The sequence below is a fragment of the Megalops cyprinoides genome, chromosome 24 (genome assembly GCF_013368585.1).
Source record: "Megalops cyprinoides isolate fMegCyp1 chromosome 24, fMegCyp1.pri, whole genome shotgun sequence".
NCBI classification, from domain to species: domain Eukaryota; kingdom Metazoa; phylum Chordata; class Actinopteri; order Elopiformes; family Megalopidae; genus Megalops; species Megalops cyprinoides.
The window spans coordinates 23,572,272-23,584,742 of NC_050606.1; positions in this window are offsets into that span (position 1 = coordinate 23,572,272).

Genomic DNA, 12,471 nt, shown 5'->3' on the forward strand with positions numbered 1-12,471 from the left:
TTACTATGTTGTTCAAGTCTGGTAGAATTTGCCGATATTGCATGGCTAGTTGCACAGACATGAAACAGTCATTCAGTGAAGACAGCTTTGTTCTAAGAACATCAGAAGTTCACCAGTGTCATCTTAAGCAAATTGAACAGTTTCCGGATGACAAAGCAACATACGGGGTTTATAGTTATTCGCTTTTTGAAGACTTGTTTTATTTTGATGTTACATCGGCTCTTCCTCCAGACATAATGCATGATCTGTTGGAGGGGGTAATTCCCCTAGTCTTGAGGTTAGTTATTAACAGAGCTCACGTGGAAAAACACATAACCATCAGAAAGATTAATGAAGAACTGCAGAAGCTATGTATTGGACAGAATGACAAGGCTAACAAAGCAGTCCAGTTATCAGAAAGACTGCAGAATGTTGGTGTTGTTGGGTTCTCAAAAATGGTGTCTTTTCAGGCTTCTGCCATTTGTAATGGCACATCGAGTGCCAGTTAATTGTAATTACTGGCATGTTTTTTGGCTGTGTCGGGAAGTTACAGATATAGTGATGGCTCCAAAGGTGAGAAGGGAGAATCTTCTATTGTTAAATTTGCTGGTTTATGACTTTCTGACAGAGATGAAGGAGGTTTTTGGCAGTGGTGGGCTGTCAGGGCCAGCAGGGCTTTCTCTTTCTCTCTCTCATTCATTAGTGTAATGTCTGCAAATTGCTTATGGTTAGTTTTGTTGAGGTTGAACTGGAATATCCTACATCAAAAAAGTAACTTAAACACCTCAGTGATTGCAGCTCGCTGGGGCCAGCACTACAGATACTACTAGCTTTTGTTGAAAGACCACACATCTGATTTATAACAAGCATTAGTGACAGAATCATCAGCTAATCAAAATGTTCAATGACAGGACGCCCTCTGGGCCCAGCAACGTTCCCAGTGCTACCCTCAATTTTCGACATGAATTTCCAATGTATGAACCAATCATATTTGGATTTGTAGCCAATGGGCGCATTCTTTCAGATTTTCCCATGGCTCCAGGGTATTCTAGAAGACTCGCTCATTCGCTCAGACAAGAGACCTAACTCAGTGCTAACTAGCGATTGATAGCCGACGTCGAAAATGGCAACAGCTGGAGATGATATTGTCGTGGATTTTTTATCAGTACCCTTTTCAAGACGACTGTCCAATGAAAAGATGGACATTGTTTAAAAAGGCTGCCCAACCTGCAAAAGCAGGCTATGTTCGTCATTTTCAGGCTAGCAACTGGGAACGATACACTTGGCTTACAGGCTGAGTTTGACACAGAGGCTCTACTGCTGGGAGTGCTTGTTCTTTGGGACCAGCAAGGGTGTGTGGAATTGGAAAGGCTAGGTGAGAATCTTAGGTGTTTAACTGCTGCACAAAAACACCAAAACACAGCAGGTCAGCTTAAGCCTTTCGCACGTAACTTATTTTATGCTATATAGCATGTGTTAGTCTATGTTACACAGTTCGTTATGTTTTCTTTAGCATTATTAAGCTTCTTGTAGTTTTCACCGCCCCATTTGCTACATGCTATGCTATGTTAAATCGCTGTTTCCTCAAAGCTAAAATTAGCTAGAATTTTTTCCAATCTCGTGTTCTAATTGCAAATTATATTTTGCCTAAAGCGCAAAAATGGGCAGGGACGCCCCATATTTTTCGTCCCAGGCCCAGTTCTGATAGGCACGGTTCGCCACTGGTTTTTGGTGATGTTATTACACCAAAGTGTCATTAAATCCATTATGCAAGACTTACTGAAATGTATGGTCCCCTGCGTTTGTTATGGTGCATGTGATTTAAGAGCAAACACCAGTATTTCTGTACATTGTGAAGAAAAGACATTTTGAAGAAAAGACTATCCAGCGTGTGTCTGAAGTGACAGTCAACAATGTGAAGTACACTGTCAAAAATAGATTGTTATAGATGTTCTTCGTTCAGAAAGAATTCCAGTGTTTTGGCAAGTCAAGTACATTTTTAACATAGACACCATGTGGATCCTTTGTGGGAAGATGTTAATTCCTCTGTCATATGACAGTCATTTTCATGCTTATAGTGTCAAGGTTGATAAAGAATGGACTTTTCTGAAGCCTGGATATGAAATGGACTTTCATGCAAATGACACTTACTCTGTGGATAACAGTTTATATGTCTCAGTTCGACATTGTGTTTAAAAGTGGAGCTGCAAAGCCCTTGTTTAGAAGACACATTGATTGAAACAATAACTGTTTTTTTTCCTCTGTGTGTAGTGGTTTGTCACAGGTTAACATTGTGTTTTATATATAAAATGACTATGGAATGAAACTTTAACCTTATATATGACAAAATGCAGTAGTCATAAAATGAAATTTGTAATTGTAAAGTTTATAGTGAAAAGGCATTTGTATGTTTGAATGTAAACTTAATTGCTTGCTGATATTTGAATATTGTCAGATAACATGAAACTGTAATGTTTGTATGATCCCAATTTATTAAAATATAACAAATTGCACTCTGCATGTGTGTGGTGTGAATAATTATTTTGATAAATGCACATGGCCTATAAAGGGTACAGATTTGTCACGCTAAGGTACAAGAAGGTTTGTCACTGGGGCAGCACCCTTAAAGGGACATATTTGTACCTTTTCCAAGGGTACAATTTTGTTCCATTGCGTAAACGTACAAGTGTGTACCTTAAGGTACATATTTGCCACCAAAGGGTACAAAGTGTAGGGGTACAATTAAAGAATCTAAAACTGTTTGAAGTATTTTTTTTTTTTTTTAGTTTGCATGCATTTAAAAATATAGCGGCTATGTAATCATTAGAGTCTAAAATGTTATAGCCTGTTAAACGGATATGCACCTCCCGACCTTTGTGTGGAGTTATCCAGCTTTCTAGCCATTGCCTGGCTAACTAAGTATTAGCGTATGTGCAAACATGTACAACTGGTTAAAATCGGGAAAACTGCCAGCTATTGCCAGGATATCAGTAATGAAGGAGAAGATGGAAAGATCGAGTGTGAGAAAGGATCAGAAACCAGAAAAAGGGAGGAAATGGGACAGGGAGAAATGGACCAGGAACAGGAGGAGAGTGAGGAGAGACAGGAAAAATAGATTTTTTTTTCCTGTTTCTATTTTTTTTCATATCTGTTTCTGTATATGGCCAGGGCCGGCCCTCGGCATAGGCGATATAGGCGAATACTAGGGGTGCCGTCCATCCATAGGGGTGCCCCAAATCAGGGAAGAAAAAAAAATCAATTTTTAACTTTTTCTATTTTTTACTAATACTATTTTAATAGTGTAAGGGTTCAGGCAAGGACTCAGTCGCAGACCAAGAGAGCTTCAGGTTCCAGGTGTGTTTATTAATGACGGCAGGCAAGTTGCGAAACAAAAGCAGGCAGGGTCGAAAACCAGAAGGCAGTCCGTGGACAAAAACAGGGTCTGTAACAGAAGCAGGCAGGGACGGAAAGCACAGAGACGAACTGGCAAACAAGACAGGAACAAACAGGGTAGAAATAGGGCTGGGCTGATGAGGAGATGGGATGCAGGTGGGCAGGGCAGGCAGGTGAAGGTAATGGGGCAATCAGGTGGGCGGGGACCAGGCGGGGAGCGGGGCGGGGCTGGAACACAAGGAAAAACAAAAAGCACATGGACAGGGAAAAACAAAAATACCACAGCTAGGGGGGCAGAGCCCTGACAAATAGTATTATTTATTAAAAAATATTAAAAATATTAAAAAAAGCCTAACATCAGTAGTGTAATCATGTCAAAAAGACCGAAGCCCTCTGGTGCCCAGGGAAGAAAAAGAAGACAAGAGGGGGGAAAAAGCAGACAGAGGTAATGTGATGAATGAAGTGTTTATCTATTGCACAGTAATACTAGTTACCGTTGGAGCAGGGTGTTACTAGCTTACTTTGGACGATAGTAGCCTAACGTTTGCTATTTTAATAAATGGCTAGTTAACGTCAGTTATTCCCACTTTAAATTCGTAGGGAAAGTTGGAAAGGCTATTCAGGTGTTTGGAGAATAACCTACAACATAATTTTGAGAAATACACTTTTTCTAAGTGTGCTGCACGAACCATCCACTGTCTACCTCAAGAAGCCAGGCATACATTTTTATTGACATCTTAGTCTAGTTAGCAAATGTTAGCCCTGCTTGTAATAGTCACTTAAAATGCTTTTCCTTCTCCATCACCTTTTTAAATTAGAAATATAACAAATGTTCGATAAATGTTCGATATAATTAATGTCCATGCTTAGATATCGCGCACAAAAATGAATCACGAACTGCCAGTCATGTCGCAGGAATAGAGGTATCCATTGCGTAAGTTAGGTTGCATGGTATTGTTTACACACACAATTTCTGACAGGCTTGTAGTTGAAGCAGAATAAGCAGGCTTGGGGAGTAACGGAATACATGTAACGGCGTTACGTAATTAGGATGCAAAAAAGGTAACCGTATTCCATTACAGTTACAGAAAAGAAGATGTAATCAGATTACCGATACATTTAGTAAAAATGGGGATTATTAGCAGGATTACAAATTTAAAATAAAGAATGATTTACTACCATGCACATGCGCACACGTTACAACACTTAACAAGTCTCACAACACCACTCTGGTCTGGAGTGAAACCATAGGCAATCTTACAGTTGCCAATTAGTTGCAAGGCTGTGAAAATGCTGTAATCATCCAAGGACTCGACATATAATTTTAAGAAACAAATATAGGAAAGACCAACCGCTAATGTTAACTACACAGAAATCCAGTTAGCTAAAGATAACATTAAAGTTCGACAGTTAGTAAAGTGCTTGAAAGCTAAATTAGCTAGGTAGCTACTTGCACATTCATCTGAAAAGTACAAATAGGCCTGCCACCTTACAAAGACAAATCTAGCTAGATAGCTACAATACAAACAAAACAATAAACGTAACTAGCTAGCTACTATCACATTCCGCTGATAAATACAAATATTACCTTGCAAACAAACACATAGCTATCTTAGCTTGCTACAAAAAAAACAAAAACGTAGAAAGCTAGATAGCTTGCTAGCTAATTTGGCTTTATGCGCTTTCCTCAACTGTCATATTACTAACAGCCGTCTTGCTAGCTATCAAACTAATACAGTCTCATCACGTCTCTTCTGACCAAATGGTTAATTTTACCACAGACACTGCAAACAACCTGCTCTGACAACTTTAGTACTGTTAGCTAGCTAGCTAGCTACCAAATTAACATTGTAGTTAGTAAATTCGCATAGTTACCGCCAGTGTACAAAATCGAGGGGTCCCCTACCCATACCTGCCAACATTTAGGTTTCAAAATACGGGAGCTTTTTTCGGCGGGGTGGGGGGCATTGGATAGTAAAAATTGTATGTAGTGTGTAGATTGTGTTTCATAAACGATCTGGCAACTTGGGTAACGTCAGACAAACATGCAAAACTTATAGATCCGTGTATGACGATTAATCATAATAAAGTTTGCCATGGAAATTACGGGAGTTTCCTGGGAGAAACAGCAAAACGGGAGGGTGCTGGGAGATGGCTTTTGACTCATTGCAATGAAAAGCAAATACATTATTTTGTGGTTACATCCCACTTTGTACAAAAAATAATGACAGCCCTATGTTGGAGACAATGCAGAAATTTGCTGTGATTTCAAAACCGGATTAGGCCTACTCGACTTTGTCACACAGAGAAATATTATTACTACCATCAAAAAGGGAAAACTCTGCTGTTTATTTTGATATGCGGTACGTTGTGAAGTGATAGGTACTTCGTGACTTATTCAATCGAGAAGCAGGAGTGTGAAAATGGGTGAAGAAATTAGTAAAGATATTACTTTGCAGAAGTTTTATCTGTCTTCATAACATGATTATATGGTAGCTCTGAAGTGCTAAACAGAAAAACAAAATGAAAACGCAAAAACAAAAATTTTCGGCCCTGAGGTGCAGATGCAACATACAAAAACAAAAAGGAGTGGTCCTTAAGTGCAGATGCAACATACAAAAACAAAACCATGCAGCCCTGAAGTGCAAAAATGCACCTCAGGACCACTCCTTTTTGATTTTGTATGTTGCACTTCAGAGTTACCCGTAAGTGGTCCAGAAGTGCAAAACACAAACAAACAAACACGAGCAGCCCTGAGGTGCAAATGCGGCATCCAATTACAGAAATGCGTCATCAACTACGTCATCAGCGAAGGCAGAGGACTTAAAGGGTTGGCACCAACGTCTTATTCAGCTGTTTGATTTGATAAGTTCTGTCAAATTAATTTTAAACGATACTGTAGTTAGACAATAAAGTAACTAACATTCTGTTTGGCGTATTTTGCAATGAACAATGTAGTCAGCTAAACAATTTTCAGTAACACCCGCTAACTAAAAGTATTTCCAATAGTTTCTGGAAGTTGCAGCTGCGATGTAGCCTAGCTAACGCTAGGTGTTAGGCTAGTTTACGTTAGCTAACATTTTAAATTGCTAGACTAGGTCATATTTTAGAAATTGTGTGAGTGAGCTACTTAGCTGGTAGACTAGTTGTTTATCTTATATAACTAACTAGCTACTGGTGTAACTCTTTGAATTCATTTAGAGTATAGCTAAGTGCAGCTTTTAACCAAGAGGTACACTCGGTGTGGGATTTCATGTAGTACTCAACGGTAGTGGTGTAACGCAGAGTTTCCCAACCCTCTCCTGGACGACCCCTTGTCCTGAATGTTTTAGATCTCTCCCTGCTCCAACACAGCTGATTCAAATTATCAACTAGTTATGAACTCCTGAAGCTGCTTAATAACGAACCTATCATTTAACAGTAGAAGAAGCGCTCATATTGCACTTTAACAATTGAGTATTGCAAAACAAAGGTTTTTTTTTTTTTTTGCTGATCCGAAAAATGATCCGATCAGTGGCTCAAAAACTGTGATCCTTTGCAGCCCTACTGAACGGTGTAGCCAGCTAGTTATTTTCAGTAACACCAGTGCTTCCAATAGTTTCTCTACATTACTTGACTTGCTTACGTTAGCTAAAGTTATATAGTTTAAATATTTGTTGCTAGATTTGGTCATATTTTAGTAATTGTGTGAGTGGGGTAGTTAGTTGGAAGACTAGTTGTTTGTCACATATACTGTTACTAACTAGCTACTTGTGTAACTCTTTGATTCATTTATTTTAAGGTTACAATGTAGTGCCCATTTTGTGGCTGTGAGCTGGGGACAGTCGGTTCTTTTTGTAGTGGTTGTGGGAAAGCAGTAGAGTTCCTGCCAAGGCCAGAGACATCATCAGTCGATGAAGCACCTTGATGCGCCCCAGCAACTGATTTACAGAGTAAGTCCAGCTTCTAATGAACAGGTGCACACCTCGATTTGGTATCTCAGAACCATAGCTTCTAAGCTTTAATTGCGAGATAATGATTCCTTCAGCAGATCATTATGTATAGAACTCCAGTAACAAATAAAATCAAACAATGATATGCAGATGTCTAGGTAACTATAGATAATATAGCCTAGTATAATACAGCCTGATATATTGAGACTATATGTAAAATGACCTGTAATACTGAATAGTAATCTAAATGTAGAGTGCAAGTAGACCTTATAGTGACTTCATTTTGTGGAATTAGTTTTAGCTCACTTGTTTTCTACTGTGTTGATCTTATTTGTAATTTTCATTAGGAATGAATGACACATCGTCACAAACTATGGATTATGGATTTTTAATCAACTGAGTAAGAGTTGTGAATATATAGAATTTAAACCTCTATATTGTTGCTTACAAATTCAGCAATTGCCACAGCGTATTAGGACCAAGTTCTTCTGTCTACTGTAGATCGGTCGTGCTGAATCTTTGAATGAGTTGCGAGCTTTGATGGAGAGACACAGTACGATGTTGCAGACAGCTGGATGCTTCCAATACCCAAAGAGTTTGGATGACAAAGACAGGATTGTAGAAGACTATTTGCAGTGGTACATCATTTACCGCAATCATTTTTCAGTGCAAAGGTAGACAACAATACTAATGACTCACTTAACATACAGTTCAGTTTTAAGTTTTAAGTTCTTGGAAACAAATGATCTGTGTTAATTTTTTTTTATATTCAGGGAGGGATTAGCAACACTGGATTTTGCCAATGCCTTGGAACAGCACCCATCTAAATGTGCAGATTTCATGTGCTACACTGAGGAGAAACTGACAGCAGCAGTGTTAGAGGGTCTCTTTAATGTGCAGTTGAGTGCAGTGGGTAGCAACAGACGCCAGGAAGAGACTAGGATCTTAGGATACTGGAGAGACTACCTGCTAGACTCTGAAGGTTACTTCTGATTGTGTTTGTACAATCCATACACATGAAGTCCCAATGCCAGTGTTATAAGAAGCAGATAATTTATTTTGTAGAGGCCTGCGGCTGGCTTCCACAGACTATTCTCTGCCAGTAAAATTTGGAATGACTGAAACCACTATTCCAATGATTATCTATCCTTAAGCTTATATGTGACATGTAGTTATACTGTATTCGATTAATATTGTGACAACTGGTAGTATAATTTTTCAAAGATCTCCATGTGTTTTATTGTGAATTAGTGAAATATAAAGTAAGAATAGGTCAGTTTAGTTTCTAATTCAGTTGTCTAATTCAGAGGCTATTCTCCATTGCATGTTAAAATGCATCTCATTCCACAGTATTGTAGTCCTGACAAGAAAGCAATTGCAATGACTTGTTTAAAATTACTCAGGAAAAGTGAGATTCAAGGCAATAAACTTGGTTTGCATTTTGTTTACGGATATTGTCTCATCCTGGCAAGAACCATTGGAATGGGTTGCAAACCTTTCTAAGGAGAGTAGCTATTGGCTTCCCAAAAGTTGCTAGGATGACATTGTGACCTAATTTGCATATGAAGGGCATCTGTCCTATGGCTCTCATCGGAAGAGGGTGGAGCTTCTCTTGTGCTGCTCTGTGTTCAATGACTAGCAAGCAGATCAAATTTGTGTTGTGCAGTACCAGTTAATTTACATTTACATTTATTCATTTGGCAGACGCTAAAGCGACTTACATAGGTTACAGCTCTTTACAATGTTATCCATTTATACAGCTGGATATTTACTGAGGCAGTTGTGGGTTAAGTACCTTGCCCAAGGGTACAGCAGCAGTGTCCCAGCGGGGTTCGAACCGGCAACCTTTCGGTTACGAGTTCTGCTCCTTAACCACTACACTACCGCCTAATGCCAAATGCATTCAAGTCAAAACAAACATTTTCACGGATGGCCCAGAAAGGTAGCTAGATTTGTTGACAGTTCGATTGTTGAAATAAAGTCGCTAGGCAGGTCCGCCAAGTTGGCAACACTGGATATCCATCTTAGTAACCATTTACACATATACTCTGGGCACACAACCTGTCCTGAAACAGCTACTGAACACCTGAAAAAAATTAAGTGGACAGTTATTTTCTTTCTTGAAATCCCTTTAATGCCACAAATAAACATGTCCTGTGTGACAGTACTATTGATAATTATTCTGCTCCATTTGAGACATTGTTAGACAAAACCTCAAGCGTAGTGGGGATTGACAAGCAGATATGAACTCATGCTGACAAAAAAAACAGACAAAGTCACATTTTTTTCAATTACATACCAAGTTACTTTAGTAATAATGCCAATATCCTAAGTAACAGAAGGCTAACATATTCTAAAAAAAGAATAAAAGCTGAACAGAAGATGTGTACACCTCTTTGTTCCTGTGCAATAAAATCTACAACCCTGCAATCTCCTTAAGCTTAATGTACAAATCAACAGCCTCTTCCCATGTATTGGGAAACTGACAGTTATTGTCCACCATGACCTGTTCAAGGTAGTCTTGTATTTCTGGGTCTCCACACCAATCCCTTGTCTGTCCAGTCTCGAAGATGGCAAGCTGTTGTTCTTCAACTGGAAATCCGCAGTCCCACGATGCATATCTACAATGTAGTGTGACAATGTTACATTAAATCTTTCAGTAAGCACTGTTCCCATTTGCCATACACTAGACAAATGTGGACATGCATGAACTTCTCCAAAAACATTCATGCAATTAAAGCAGCTAATAACCATGAACTATCAGCTCAGACACTGCATGACCCCGACAGGGTCAATACTGAACCAATACCCTCCCCTACCACCTTAATTCATTTATCTTATTCACGTATCTCTTCGCCACTTCCAGACCATCCGTACTCTTGCAGCTCGATTGCTCTTGCTTGATTGCTCTAGCTTGGACGAGTTCCTGCTGTGTTTGTGCTGTGTTTGTTGGTGTTGTGTTTGTGGAGTGGTTTCTGTGCTATTACATTGAATCGGATAAAAATAAAAATTGGTGCTATTTACCTAGCTATTACATAAGGTAGGTCTGATCTGCTCTTAAAGTTGAATCTTTTGTTGCCATTAGGGGACAGAGAGGGAATTTTCCACTTTTTTTCCTCCATCGCAGCTAATTCGGCTCTAGCCGACAAGAGGTTTTTTGTGGTTTTTCGCCCTCTCAGGAGCAAATCTCTAAATAATTAAGCAGCACACTTTAGCTAGCTGTTCGGGTAGTTTAGCTAACTAGCCGGTTCACTTTTTTACCTTTTTCTACTATTTTTCAGCGTCAGATTTTAGGATATTCTGATTCTGGTTGTGTTAGCGCGTCTGCGCGTTTGCTGAACTGTAAACGTAGTTTTATTGTATTAGGCTAAGTGGCATTTCTTGCACTTGATTTCTGCCTTCTGACTGTTCTGAGCCACCTCGGTGCTTTTAGCACTTTTTTAGCTGGTAATTCTGTCTTGGCAGTAAATCCTTATTTAGGGAAAGCGTTTACAGTTAGGGGAAAAAATGTGGCCAAAACTGTGCGAGAGTTGCCGGATGATCGGATTTTTGGAGGGAGACCTCCAGAATGAGTTCATCTGCGACCGTTGCCGACTTGTTGAGCACTTGGAGAACAAGATTCTTGATCTCGAGGCCCAACTAGCTGGACTCCACAGTAATCCTGAATTGTTAGAGTTCCAGGAACTGATTAGTACGCCCTATAGAGAGATAGCGTGCTCACCCAAGCCGGGTAGGGGGGAAGATACAGACCAGATAGGGAGAGAGAGCTGGGTTACAGTAGGGCGTTGGCGTAGAAAGGGGCACAAAATTCCAAGAGGGGCAGTATCTCCAGAGATTGCGGTGACCAACCGTTTCGCGCCACTGCAGGACGAGTTGACCCACGATCCTGAGAGTAGGAGGACTGAAGAGCCCCAGGGCACCCAGATGGCCTCATCCTCCAAGAAAAGGGAGTTGGTGATAGTGGGGGATTCAGTCATTAGAGGGGTAGATAGCATAGTGTGTTCGCGGGACAAGGAGTCTCGCATGGTCTGTTGCCTGCCTGGTGCCCAGGTTGGAGACCTCCTGGAGAGCGCGGACAAGCTCCTGGCCAGAGCGGGGGAGGATCCGGTGGTCATGGTCCATGTTGGAACCAATGACATAGGAAAGGGTAGGTTCGGGGTTCTGCAAGAAAAATTTATTGAGCTAGCGGGGAAGATTAGGAGCAGAACCTCCACGGTAGTCTTCTCTGGAATTCTACCAGTACCACGTGCAAGCAAAGGGAAGCAAGCCTTTATATGGAGGTTTAACACGTGGCTACAAACCTGGTGTAGGAAAGAGGGGTACAGGTTTATGGGGCACTGGGACTCCTTTTGGAACAGGGGTGACCTGTACAAGCGGGACTGGTTGCACCTGAACCGGAGGAGTACAGCTGCACTGGGCCAGCGTATGCTTAGAGTAGCAGAGGGTTATTTAAACTAGGGTCTGGGGGGGCAAGGAGTTTATACAGTCAGATGGGTAGGGATAGACAGACTGCCGGAATAGAACACACCATAGCTGAATATCTTATTAGTAGAGAGGAAAACGATGCTTGTAAATCAGTCAGAGCAGCACTGTAATAGAGGTGGTTCTGGGCAGTTGGGGGCAGGGGTAGAGGGCAGGAGAGGCACACATGGTACCCTGAAATTCCTCTGTTTAAATGCTAGAAGCATAAAAAATAAAATTCTCGATCTGGAAACCGTTATGAGTAATAGTAACTTTGATGTTGTTGGGATTACAGAGACGTGGCTTGGTCCAGGGGATGGGGATGAGTACAACGTAGAGGGATACAAGCTGCTAAGAAAAGATAGAATCAATAGAAGAGGAGGAGGCGTAGCTCTCTATGTAAAGGATAATCTTAATACTTAGGAAATACCAGGAATGGAGCCCCTTGGTGTTAGTGAAGACATATGGATTAAGATATTGGGGGAAAATGAAAATGGCCTAAATGTTGGAGTATGCTATAGGCCACCAGCCTCAGACAGCAATGTCAGTAGTATGCTCTTTGATAATATTAAACTAGCATGTCAGGAGGGTGAGACAATAGTAATGGGGGACTTCAATTACCCTTCAATTAATTGGGAAGTTGTCAGGTCAAGGTAAATGTGAGGAAGAGTTTTTGGATGTTGTAAATGACTCTTTTTTGATACAG